Here is a 13,417-nt window from a genome sequence, read left to right as displayed (position 1 = left end):
TGATGTCCTCTCTTATGTACATTTTCAAAAAGGTACTGCGCTCTCTAAAAACTCTTCCCTCTCAAAATGCTCGCTTGACATGAGAAATTATGAGCCACGTTTTGCCCTTTTGTCATTCTTCACCATGGAAACGCGGCTCTTAGCTCTGACTTAGCCTGGGATGTAGGGTCGCTTACTTTTTACACCTAATTCAAGTCAGTTTTAGAGCCATTGGAGCACTGTATGGGTAATTTTGGATTGCACTGATAAACTATTTTGCCATATAGGTATGTGGGCTAGCTTATCTGGAATATGGACTGCTTGCTCTGCTCTGTCATTGTTTGTCTGATTTTGTCTGATTCTCTGCGGCTGTTTTAGTAGTGTGTTTTTTCTTGATTGTAGACAGACTTAAGTTTTTAAATAAAATTGGAAGACCATTTTCTACCATGGAGTAATTTAAATGGTTACTTAGAGTCGCAGCGAGTCTGCTCCCCTCAGTTCACGGGTTCAGTGTTTTTTTTGGACTTAAACCTAACCTGTGTGAGACTAACAAACTATAAATCAGGGCACAAAGCTCTGATTATATGCAATAAAAAAAAGCTTGTTTCTTCTCCCAAACACAGTTGCCATATGCTGGGCTAGAAAATAGAGCAATAAGAGTCTCTGATGGGGTTTGTTGGGGCTGTATAGCTGCAGGGCGAGACGATGTTAGAGTATCCCTCTTTGCTTCCCAATGGAGATGGTGCAAATCTAGGGGGGTTGTGCTTTAGTTAAGGCTGTTGTCTTGTTAACTGGTGCTAGTTGGGCTGGCCAAGGGCTGTCTCATGACGCACACATACACACGCTCACACACTGATGTGGTCAGATGGGCTTCAGGGTGATTTAACGTCTTTAAAAGCCTCCAGGATGTCCCGATTTGTGTGTGCGTGCAAGTGGATACGTTTATATTTGTGCTTGTGTTTTTGTGTGTGGACATATGGCTGCATGTTGTTTGCACATGTGTGGGTTTCATCAGACAACTCAACACCAGTTTCAGTGGAACAATTCCCCTGGACCTCGCTGAGTCTTAGAGCAGTCCTAGTTATCTAATCTTGCAGGAGCTCAGTGTGTGTAGGTACCATAAAGCGCTGCAGCCAGCTGGCTTGTGTATAAATCCCAAAATGTCTGGGAGATTGAACAACTTATTTGGGTCATGTTGGTTTAGGTGGAATGTAGTTGTTCAGATGCTGAACTTTCAATGATCTTCGGTGCTCATTTTAGCCTTTTGTGTGCTAAAAAATACTGTTTTCTGCCATGATTTAGCATTCTGTTCTGTGTTTGTTGGAGTAATTGTGCCATACAACTCCTCTGTGAATGGCTTACACTCAGGTTGCTGTGCACTGAATAATTCAGTGTTCAAGAGGGAAACATTAAGAGACATTTCTCATGATAACAATGAAATTGCAAACAGTTGCATCATGGCACAACACTTTTTACTCCTTCTAACCTTACAATATGACATTATCCATGTCTGAGAAATCTGTGCCCTTGCACACATGATCTACATTTTGCATCCCAGTTCTTACAGTAGTTTGAAATATTTAAAATAACTTATTGTTATGTCATTTTTGTACTGTTTCGCCTGTTTCAAAAGAAGTCATGGATTTCTTCGGACATTTGCAATTAGTGGGTTGTTTAATTACAAGTAAAAAACTATTTAGAAATGACTGGTGAAATATAAGAAACTAAAAAGCACAAAAACTCATTCACAAAGCATTTTCATTGCAGCTGCTTTTTCAACACAAATTTCTAGGTCAGCCATTTGTATGCTGCCTTGGCTTGTAAGAATTATTACTACAGAAAACTGCCAAAGGAACAAATGTAATTGTATAGTAGGTGGGAAAACCAAGTAAAGATTGATGCATTTAAGTGCTTCCTAAAACCACCAAATGTGTGTGTTATTATCTTTGAACTGCTCATTTCTCCTCTGTGTAAGCAATCACACACAATGATTGTGCGTCATGCTTGAAATTTCATCATTAATCTGAGAATGATTCAGCAGCTAATGCCCTGAAATTGAAATGAAAAAAATGTTGCCTGCAGAATTTCTGCAGAGCCGGTTTGTATCATTACAAAACAAAGAGCTTGTGCAACAAAGGGCAGAAGAACTGCTGTGAAAAGCTCACAGTAGAGTAACAAGCTCACCCTATCAACGAGCTGAAATCTAGGCAGGAAGTTCAAGGATTTCCTAGTTTGCAGGCATAAGGAGAAATTACAATGGATGCCTTTTTTGGGAAGGCGCATTCTCATTTAATAATTTATGTTCCAATTTCTTGTTCTACAAAAACCTTGGTCTCTAGCCTGTTTATCATCCAGAGCAAGGCAGAGACACAGGACGCTGGAACACAATGGGAAATGCACTTACTGTTAATAACAATGCCTGGAGGTGGGGTATAGAAAATGATGGTCTATTCTAAATCTGCTCTGCAGCCTTAGGTCAGGATATACATTGCTGTAATCTATTCTAAATATAGATGGCACTGTCCTATGCTTAGCTCTTAGGACACTGGTATCGTGAGCTATTGTTCAGGAGATTAATCGGAATGCTGCAGCTGTGATAAAGACTGAGAAGGATTAACAAATAAAGTACACCAAGTGTTGTTTTTTTTCATCGAACATAGAGTACAACATCTGAATTTTCTCTCTTCTATATGCAGAAGGTGCTGTATTACCTATAATTGCTGACTACAGTGTGTATTATCAGAACACTTATGTACTTATACTTTCAAACTGCTAGACACAGCCCATAACCATAAGCAGGCAACGTAATTGCGCCATGTGGTTAGAATTGTATAGTACAAGTTAATTATCTTGTGTGAACAAGTTATTATCTTGAACACACAAAATAATAACCTGTGTACTTTAGGGGCTCCATATTACAGAAGCTCTTCAGTCTTATTTTCAGGCTCTTGAGTACACGTGTCTCCAACCTACAGCGTTCAAAATAAAATAGTGTTCAAAATAAAATAGAAAAATATGACACAATAACAAATAATAATATGAGTATCCAAAATTTTATCCATTTAGAAATATTACTGTACTTTTTAAAAACTTAACTCAATATCATAAACTTTTTCAGCCTGCTTCTTTTCACAATAACAGTGTTTATTGCAGGTAATTTACATTAAATTCAGGATTGCAACTAATACTTTTTTCACAACTCATTAATCTGACAATTATTTAGTTGCTTAACCGGATCATTGTTTGGTCTGTATAAAATGCCCATCACTGTTTGATAGAGCGCAAGGTGATGTCATCAACGCAATTTAGTTCAGAGGGGCTTTATCGGCATGGAAAACAGGCCAAAGCAAGTGTGAAATTAAAAAATTTACATTAACAAAAGACAAATGTCTTATTTTGTATGTATGGAAATCCAAAGATGTTCCATTTAGAATAATGTGATGACAAGGAAAAGCAGCAGATTCTCTCATTTGAACCACCAAGATTGTAGGTGTGTTTTCTCTGAACTTTTTCTCTTACCCTCTCTCTATGTTCTGTCAAACTGTCACAAGCACACACACACCAGAGCACACACCATTTTATCTTCCCTCCCCCCTTCTTATTCTAGTGTCCTCCACTTTCTCCACCTCATCTTCCATCCCTCTCTCTCACAAACAATTTCTCCCTGCCTCTTTTTTTATTAACTTCCTCCTCATCTCTACCCCATCTCCAATCCCTTCTTTTTCCTCTCTTCCTCCATTCATCTCCCACTCTCCCGCTCTCCCCCTCTCCCCCTCTCCCCCTCTGTCTTTTTGACTGGCTCTCTCTGGGGGCGGATGTGTCTCTGTGGCCCTCTGCAGATCTGGAAAGGACATCCTCTCAGTTTAATTCAAGTCAACCCCAGTCTCCTGGTGCTCCAAGACGCAGCATGTGTGACAGCTCTACAGAGACACCCAGAAGGAACAGACAAGTCTCATCTGCATATATGTATAAGTGTGTGTGTGTGTGTGTGTGCGCGTGAGTGTGTGGGGAGGAGTGTGTTTCAGCCAGGCATCTTTCAACATTTCCCTGCAGAGTGAAAGAGTTAATTTCACCCTGGCAGCAATCATAGCCGTCTATAAATCTAGGATGGGAGGCTGCCATGTTGATTAGTCAGCGCTAATTCAGCTCACACCAATTAAAGGGGTTGGGAGTGCTATATAAATTATTACATAACATATGCTATTTGTTCTAAGCTCAGTGGAAAGATTGTAAATAAAACTATGATCACGAAGGCATTATGGAATCGGGCCTTTTCTCACATGTTTAAGCCACACATTAATAAACTGTTTGCCTGGCAGCCGCCGAAAGTGAGGCTGCCTGTGGGAATACTCCATGTTAGAACATTTAATGTCATGCAATACAGTTGCAATATAACAAAGACCAATAAAACAACATCATAAACTGTATCTTCAAACCACAGACTTGAATCAACACCTCTCTCTTTTGTCTCCACAAAAATAGGCTTAACTATACATTAAAAATTTCAAAAACATAGAATTTGTTGCAGGGCTGTTGGATTTGATTGTGAGGTGTAGCTGTTCATTTGTCCACACTCTCTGATTAATGTGCAGTTTGGGACTGACCAAGCCAATCATTTTGTTTTCTGCCTTCCAAAACACAAAGGTAATTATATTACAACATATCAAGACCAGAAGAACAAAAAAGAAAGTAGAAAACATCACACATGGTGTACAATGGCAGCATTCAGACGCTGTAAATGTTTTAGAAAACCGTCACAGTCAGCTTTTCTTGTTCTACAGCGTCTTTTCTGTGTGCTTACTGAGCTCCCGCATGCACGTATGTATGTACACATTAATTTTTGCAGACAGAGAGCATACACCCGCAGAGGAGACTGCACACAGTTGCCACATGCACCATGATGTGAGTCAGCCAGGCTAGATGCTACATTGAGCTAGACTAAGCTAGATGCTAACATCAGCATGCTAACATGCTCAGAAAGACGTAATAAGCTGATGCTCTTCAAGTATAAAGTTTTCCAAGTTCATCATCTTTCTTTATCGGGCGGCTGTGGCTCAGGAGGTAGAGCGGGTTGGCCATTAATCGGAAGGTCAGCGGTTCAATCCCTGCGTTGCGTTGCGTGTCGAAGTGTCCTTGAGCAAGATACTGAACCCCGAATTGCCCCTGGCTGTTCCGCCAGTGTATGAATGAGTGTGAATGTTAGTTTCCGTTTGAGCACTTAGGCTCAGTGTATGTATGGATGTGTATGACTGGTGAATGCAGATGTAGTGTAAAAGCGCTTTGAGTGGTCGAGAAGACTAGAAATACAAATACAGAGCATTTACTTTGTAAAGTGTTAGCATGCTAACACTTGCGAATTAGCACTAAACATAAAGTAGAGAAGCTGATGGAATGTCATTAGTTTTGCTTATCTTCAGTCATAAATCAAAGTACTGTTCAAAATGATATTTTGACCAAATGAAGTCAGTGGATCACCACAGTCATTAAGACTCATCTTCTGGGAACCATGGATGTTTGCTAAAAATTGTCAAAGCACATTCAAGAACTCTCTTATGCCTTTTAACAAAATGATGCATTTTATTCTAGCTGTTTTGTTGTTTTTCATTGCCTGAGAACAGAGGCTGAATATTTATTTTTATAATCAACCCCTTCATCTAAATATCAGGCATGGATGTTTAAAAACTCTTTCATGCACGGCGTCCACATTTGTGGACAGTTATTTTAACTCCATTTTGGGTTACTATATCATGGTTATGTTCGCCAAGTCATTTGAGGACATTTTCTTTTGATTGATAGCAACATAACAGTGGTTACTATCTTGTTTTCCAAATATTTATTGCTTGATGACCTCATTAATCCAAGATGGCTGACTGTGATGGCCATGTGCTAAATGCCTCAGGCATATCTGTGAAAAACTTTTATTCAAGGTGGTAAGTCAAGATAAAACCAAATAGTAGTATGTACAGTAAAGTATTATTAACAAGTTTATGTTTTCTAAATTAAAGTAGTTAGTTTTTATACACCAAAAACCAACTGTGCATGTATGTGGACGTCCTGCAACAGTGGAGTCAGATTGCATTAAGTTTGATTTCTGTAACCAGCTAGTTTATCTATTCTAATTTTTCAAAGATGTGATGATTTGTATTATATGATAATAAAACCGAAATTTAACAGATATATGAACATTAATAACAATGCAAATGTGCCTATTACAGCATGAATTTGCAACTTTTGACAGCTTTGCAGCCTTTACACAAAATAAGAATAAGTATTATACTCACATACTGTAAAGAAATCAGTTTTAACTAGAACTATGTAATCTGTTACATGTTGGATGTTGAAATGTTAAAACTGAGATGATTCAACATGAAGTTCATGTAGCCCAATTTTGAGTAATCAAAAAAAATAAATCTTTAAAAAACCAAGATAATGTTTTTAATAGTTCATGCATGAGAGGGTTAATATTTGGTGCAGTGTGAAGCACTGCTATCGACCGGTGGTGTGATCCCAGGGCACTTTGGTTTATGTAAGTCCTATAGATATGTGTGCTAACCTGTCTTTTTTCAGCCGTGTTTGTTTGCACTGGCCAAAAGGCAATATGAGAGTATAAGGTTTAGATTTATTTCACCCTTGGCTTACCAGGAAGAAATCATGATATTTTTTTGGTAGGAGCCTAAGGAGACAACATAGCCTACGAGCGATTTAACAGCAAAACCTCTCTCACTCTTTCTCCCTCCCCCACGACACTCTCATCGCATCACATCATTTGCTGCCTCCACACCTTAACATTATTTCCTTGGCTTTGTCATCAGCAGGATCGGCTCTTGAGCTCTAACCCCCCCCATCCTTTTTCCTTATGCTCCCGTGCCCCATGCTTACATACATATCAACCTCTTATAATATCAGAGGCCAGGGGGATCGTAGACAGCAGAGGTAAGTGGATCTGTCAGATCATTTTGCCCATGTCCTCGAACGTAATTCCTCTACAGGATTTCCTGGTAAAAATGGAACATCTATTGGACAGGAAGCGAAAGATGAGTGGGTGTGGAGGTACTATCACCTGCATCCTCCTTTTACCTTTAACCACATCCTTTGATGCTCAGAGAGGTTTAAATTTTGCTGCCTTTATAAAGAAATAAGAAATAAATCAGCCAGGTGTGTGTGTGTGTTCATGTGGGATGTAAGTGACATTGAAAAATAAGAACAAAGCAAGATTGTCAAGGTCAGCCCAGGTGTCTGCGTATCAGACAGAGATAAAAAATATACTAATATATTTGAAAAATGCTTCTCTGGGTAGAAATACACAGCTCCTAAGAAATAAATCACTACCTTGCATTAATTCTTAGATGACTTTCTGGTTATGAACTTTATGTGCTGTACTGGAAATACATCAAATGCAGGGGAATCGGTAGCATCGCCCTGGTCAGTTGTATGGAAATGTGTTCGCCCACAACAATGAGAACAATAGGATACTCACAAGCAGTCTTCTGCCCGTTTGCAGCAAGCAGAGGCCCCTCCTCCAGTGTACTCCTTTCCCTTCTTGCGTCTGTGTCGTTGGATACTGTCACAACTCTTTCTCTCAAGGCTGCCTTAATTGGTGCCGTCTGGAGAGTAGAGATGCGTGCCGTTGAAGGTGGTCCAATGCAATGGAAGCTGTGTCAGCGGTGACATCCAAACTCTCCCAACAGTTTCACGCTCTCAGGCCTGGCCCCTGGAGTAAACAAGAGCACGAGAGATGTGTGTAAGAATGGGCCTCCTCTTCCTAACACAATGAGGCGCATTGAAGAAAGGGAATGAGCATGATGGCAGCTGGGAGGAGACGCTGCCACACTGTAACAGCCACAGGGTCATTCTTAGTGCCTCGGTGATGGAATTTCTGTTTGCATCTGGACAGATGTCAGGAAAGATCATTATTACGTGTGTCTATTCCTCTGAGGACACTGACAGACAGGAAATTGATGAGATTTTTGTTTTGCCTTCCTAGGGTGTGCCTTTTAGGACTACACCCATGAAGCTGACTTTAACTGAAAAGTTATTTGGGTATTTTACATGCTTGTAATACAGTATGACAACCATCTGCATGGCCTTCAAAAATTCTGAATTAAAACTAAATATTGATATATTTTCCTATTATTCAGTTTATTTGCCCAGCTCTCTGGAGAAAAGGTGGCAGAGCAGCAGAGGAAACTGTCAAATATGGAAAGACACATATATAAACAGGGATTTGACAACTTATTCAGGCTATCGGCTATTAAAAGCTTTCTTCCTCTTATGCCTGCCCTCTGGGGAACATCATTTCAAAATGTCCATTTGGAAGAAATGAGACAAACACACCAGCTGCACTTCTCACTCACTCCACCACCATTCCTCTGCACCACTCCCCCAGCTACCGCTCTCCATTATTGATGAGACTTTCTCTGTCGGCCTCATCTGCCACAGTGTTGGTTGTACCCGCCTGTGGGCAGCGGCTGTGGTTGTAGAGGGGGCCCAGCTGATGCCACCCGAAGAAAAATGAGACAAGGGTCGAGCATATTAACAGCCTATTGACAAGATGCAATGCAGAGGGCACACAGTGTCGCAGATTTGTTATTGCCCTAATCTAAATTCAGTACGGTTGTCATAAGGGAAGAAAGCAATTATCTCAAAACCATGGGGAATGCCCCTTCTGTAGATCCAGCTGACTCGCAGATACTCAACTTGAGCCCCAGGATTTAAAACATGCTCCGTGGTGCCAAATTACAACAACAAAAGAGGAAAGCTGGGAACATGGACGCAGAGCTAAGCTAAGTGAGGAAAAACCAAGCTCCCTACTCATATATTCCCATGCAAATACTGTCCTTGTGTTTTTTTTGTGTCTTTATGATGTGTATCGTGCATTTTGCTGTAATTTGTCCAACAGTTAAAAAAGACTAATAAACCTTTTGTTTTCTTTATGCATACTAGAGACATAAACAGAATGAAATCAGAGATGAGCATCACTGGTACTACAATTAGTCTACCCTAATTTTAACATGTGCTGTAAAATGTACATTTAAAAACCCTTACAGCATGCACACTGTCTACATAATTAGGTGCAGTGAAATATTATTTGGAACAATCAAATGCATCATAAACTTTAGTGATGTTAAACGTGATTAAGCGTGCTACATGTGAAGACATCAAACGGCAGTCATATTTTGTCATGAGCTTATTAAAAGTTGAAATATATTCAAAGCAGCTTTTGTCTTTTACCAACCACACTTACTGTAGTTGTAATTACATGTTTCTTATATTCAAATTTTAAATATCCCAATTCAATGTATCTTAAGTGATACTTAAAGATCACTTTATGTTCAAATAACTTAATGCATCTTAAATGTATGTAAATTATAAATACAGTAAATCTCAAATGTTAAGGTGTGTATTAAGATGCGAAGCTTCTAATGAACTCCATACTGTACTAGAAAGTACTTTTGAGTGGCTACATGACTTGTAGTCGTGTGTGCAATGTTTTTCTTGGACCCTCACACCATCACACATCCACATCCTCCTCCTCAATCACATATTACCATAATGGAGATGTCCTGTCCAAACCTTCACCTGCTGGATAGCAGGGGAAAATATATTATAGTACCACCAATGTTAAACTGAATAAAAATCAACATTAAACGACAATAAATTGCACAAAATGATTCCAACAACAGCTAAACAGAGTATAGCATAGAACACAATGTAAACAGACTATGGACAATATTTTAAAGGACCCTGATTTGCCCAGCTGGTCACCACAGTGCAGAAGAAAATTGAAAAAGCTCAAACAGCAATAATTGTTGGCTTAGACTGTGGAGTGACCAAAGAAGGCCGAGGATCTCAAGCTGTGCCTCATCTCATCGTGGGTTAAAAGCTCAGAGATTAAATATGGCACTAACCCAAAATGTGTCTTTTGTGCCACGTGTAGCTATAGTTACAACACTGAAAATAAATTGGCTGCTGATAGAAGGTATGGTATGGTGTGAGCAAATGATAGTGATTGTTTTAAAGATGGTATTTAAGTCGCAATTGATACGTTAGATACTCCTATCTGCCTACTTCACAATGAAACTGTTTAAGGCTCATTTACATCAAAACATTATTTTTGAGCTGTGATTGGATGGCCCTATTGTTAGCCATAGCCCTTAGCTGACAAAAATAATGGTGGTTGAAAACAAATATCCAGATCTACAAACCTAAATCAGACCCTGAAAGGAAAGACTTGTGTTTTTATTTGTTCCCCGACGGTCATCACATCTAGTAGCTGCTCTGAATGGCTTTGTCAAACAAACAAAAAACAAACAAAAACATGTGAAACTGTGAAAAAGACCAGGCACTTTTTTTTTTTTTTTTTACAGTACTTATATAACAACTCTGGGTGTGCCAAATCCAGACTAGGCAAATCTTGTTGTCTTTAATATCCCTTAAAGTAACCATGAAAAATACAGTTTGTTTGATTTGGCAGTTGTGGTGTTTATATAAACAGCTACACAAATCACTAATTTGCAACTCATTTTCTCTTCATGTTCAGATAGCTCTGTTAGGGTTTTGAATTTGGGTGTTATTATTTCCCTTTTTATTTCATTAAACCCCTCCTCTTGTGTTTGTACTCACTTCACTTCCTGTCTCTTTTCACCGCTTGTTTGATTATTTGCTCCTCCCTGATTAGTTTCACCTGTGCCTTGTTCCCTCATGTGTATTTAAGTCTGTGTCTTTATATTGTTTAGTGTTAGATCACCTTACCATGTCCATATGTTTGATTCTGTGGATTTTGTGTTTTGGTTCTTGCCTGTCTTCTCTGTTTGGATTAGGATTAGATCTCTGATATCTTTTATACCTAATCTAATAAACCTAATGAACAAGATGCACTAATCTGCATCTTTCTGCATAGAAAGCATATTGAACACTGTGTTGCTGTAGTGATGTTTTGAGATGTGCAGCATTGATGTACCAGGATATCTTTATTTGTCTGGTGACACCAAAGATGCTTTTCCAGCCTTGGCTGAACAGAAAAGTATTCTATCTATTCTATTATTGTTTTTATTTTGGATTCTGGACTTTGGGTTTTGCCTTTCGACTGCGGATGTAAGTTTGTTCACATTGTGTTTATTGTCAATATACCACGTTACACAGAACCTGTTCTGCCTGGAGGTCTACATTTGGGTCCCGATCCTTGTTTTTTGTGTCTGCGCTTGGCATTTGAGCTAAATATGACAGGTACATTTTTAAATATAGGTTTTAGTGTAAGGTTCAGTTTCATATTTTACCTAGCTTCTGGAAATTTCACATTCTGGGGAAATAAGAGTTTAACCCATTACCAAAGTGATGCATTTAATGTGTTATTTAACATCTGCAATGCACTCAGACAGACATTACTTCAGCACAGCAGTGTGTGGACCGCAGTAGGTGGCTGTAACACTGTTCTGTCATGTTCTGCTCCATGACCGCACACAAAACACTTAAACACATGTGTGCGTGGGAGCACACAGACATTGACACATGCATTCACACACTTAGAGACAAGCTTGTACTGTGCAGCAGGCTGTGGTGGCTCCAACGTGGGCTGACCACTGCGAACACGACAGTCTGTGCGTCTGACAGTGATGGATGGAGGATAAAACATGAAGACGGTGAACTGGATGGAGGGAGCAGAGAGAGAGAGAGAGACCAGACAGGGTGGTGTTGGTATTGATTGACTTCAAACCTGCTAATGTAACCCATCAGAATAGAGATGGACCTGCACTTACTTTCACACATGCTGTATATACACACACAAATGTATCAAGAATTGATGCTTCATCATACAGCAAGAAATCAAACTTGCTCCCAATATAAAACATAAAAAAGTGCAGAAATGTGACTGTAGACACTGCATCATGCACTTTTGATTGTGATCTGTGTTTCTAATATGTACTGACTGCTGCATGGTTATTGCTACCCAGTGGGAAGAATCTTTTGTAATTCTGCTTCCACATGATGCAGGACATCAGTTTAAAACACACACAAAATATATTTATATACATATATATATATATATATATATATATATATATATATATACACCCACAACAATATAGAATACAATACATGAGCACACCCTTATTTTCTTCAGAATTCACTATAGTAACTGCTTTTTATATGCATCTTTGGGGTTCAGACCTTTGCTGGACTTCACTGCAGAAATTCCTCCGACATACAATAATCCCATCACAGACAATCTCCTCTCATACATCACTTTGGTGATGTATGAGTTTCCCTCTTTTAATGTATATATTATAGACGGAATCATTTTGGCGAGTGGAAAATGCCCTGCTGAGAAAAAAAAACAAAGCCTGTCCTCTGCTGAATCTTTGATGGTGCGTATGATAATGCCAGAGATAATGACAGACCTTGTGGCCTTTTGTCATTCTGAAGACATCTGTCATTTAAGTGAAAACTGCCAAGTTTGTCATGAAAGGGAATTCATCGTGCCTTTGAGTATGGCTCTATGATTAATTCAGGCATGTCAGTTGGTGAGTAAATGCTTCTTTATTCTCATGTAAGTGGTCAATATTAATAATGCACATGCGGGTCTAAGTTCAGCATCCGTCTTGGCAAAGTTCAACATGAAGGGTTTCAGCAGCTGCGCATGCTTGTCACCACATTCTTATCCTTTCTTTCTCTCGCTGCCTCTTTTTTCAACTGCCAGCTTGCCACTCCATCCTTTCTCTGTCTTTCTGTCCCTGGCTCTGAAAGGAGCCGTATGGCTCTGACGCCTATTCTGATAGAAAGATGTGGCCCATCAACGGTAATTGGAGGAGCTGTGGTGGTTAGGTTTCTCTAGGAGGCGGTGGCGTGATCGATCCCATGGATGGTGGAGGTGGGCATGCAGGCTGACAGCGCTGTATCCCCCACAGCTCCTGACAGCTCAATGAAGGCCAAGCCACAGAGCACAGAATGTCCTTTTACAAGAACAATTGTCAAGTGTGCGGGTCACCCTCAAGCTCCCAGAACTTACAGCCATCCAGTTAAATCATAATTACCCATTTAGTCAATTATCAGCTGGGCAGAAGCATGTTGAATTTAATGTTAGCCTTTCATTATCCTCACATTAAAGAATAAAGGAAACGTCAGAGGCCTAATAGTGATGATGTGATTTAATCATCTCCAAGGTGATTTATTTGCAAGATTTTACAGCAATAATCTCCCGACGACCTCATACATCCTGTGAAGTATACAATTTAATTGCGCACTGTGTGTACCAACACAATGAAATAGCATGAGATGTGGATGATGGATGCAGCAGAGACTTCACACAAGCAGGATGATTTGCATACTTGACAATACACAGGCTGGTGTCAATACCGTGCTGTGTTTTCTCATCACAGCTTTGGAGAGCAGTCTTTGTTTGTCCTCCTGTTTATGGTTTTCTCATGACCAAAACTGTGCT

At 39.6% G+C, this 13,417-nt stretch overlaps 1 protein-coding gene across 4 annotated transcripts in view; it reads right to left on the bottom strand.

Annotated features, from left to right (window-relative positions):
- Positions 1-13,417, bottom strand: part of b3gat1a (beta-1,3-glucuronyltransferase 1 (glucuronosyltransferase P) a) — an 81,360-nt gene that overhangs the window by 34,188 nt on the left and 33,755 nt on the right. For 2 of the 4 annotated variants that reach the window (XM_046074677.1, XM_046074679.1), the window contains exons 1-2: positions 11,502-11,562; positions 7,457-7,690 (exon numbers count right to left, since the gene is read on the bottom strand). The gene's annotated coding sequence lies outside the window, so the exon portion shown is untranslated. Of the gene's footprint in view, positions 1-7,456; positions 7,691-11,501; positions 11,563-13,417 lie in introns of those variants that run through there. The other 2 variants (XM_046074680.1, XM_046074678.1) reach the window with 2 other exon arrangements.

This window comes from Micropterus dolomieu, linkage group LG17 (assembly GCF_021292245.1).
Source record: "Micropterus dolomieu isolate WLL.071019.BEF.003 ecotype Adirondacks linkage group LG17, ASM2129224v1, whole genome shotgun sequence".
NCBI classification, from domain to species: domain Eukaryota; kingdom Metazoa; phylum Chordata; class Actinopteri; order Centrarchiformes; family Centrarchidae; genus Micropterus; species Micropterus dolomieu.
The sequence above is the reverse complement of the archived record's forward strand: the minus strand, read 5'-3'. Positions and strand labels throughout refer to the sequence as shown.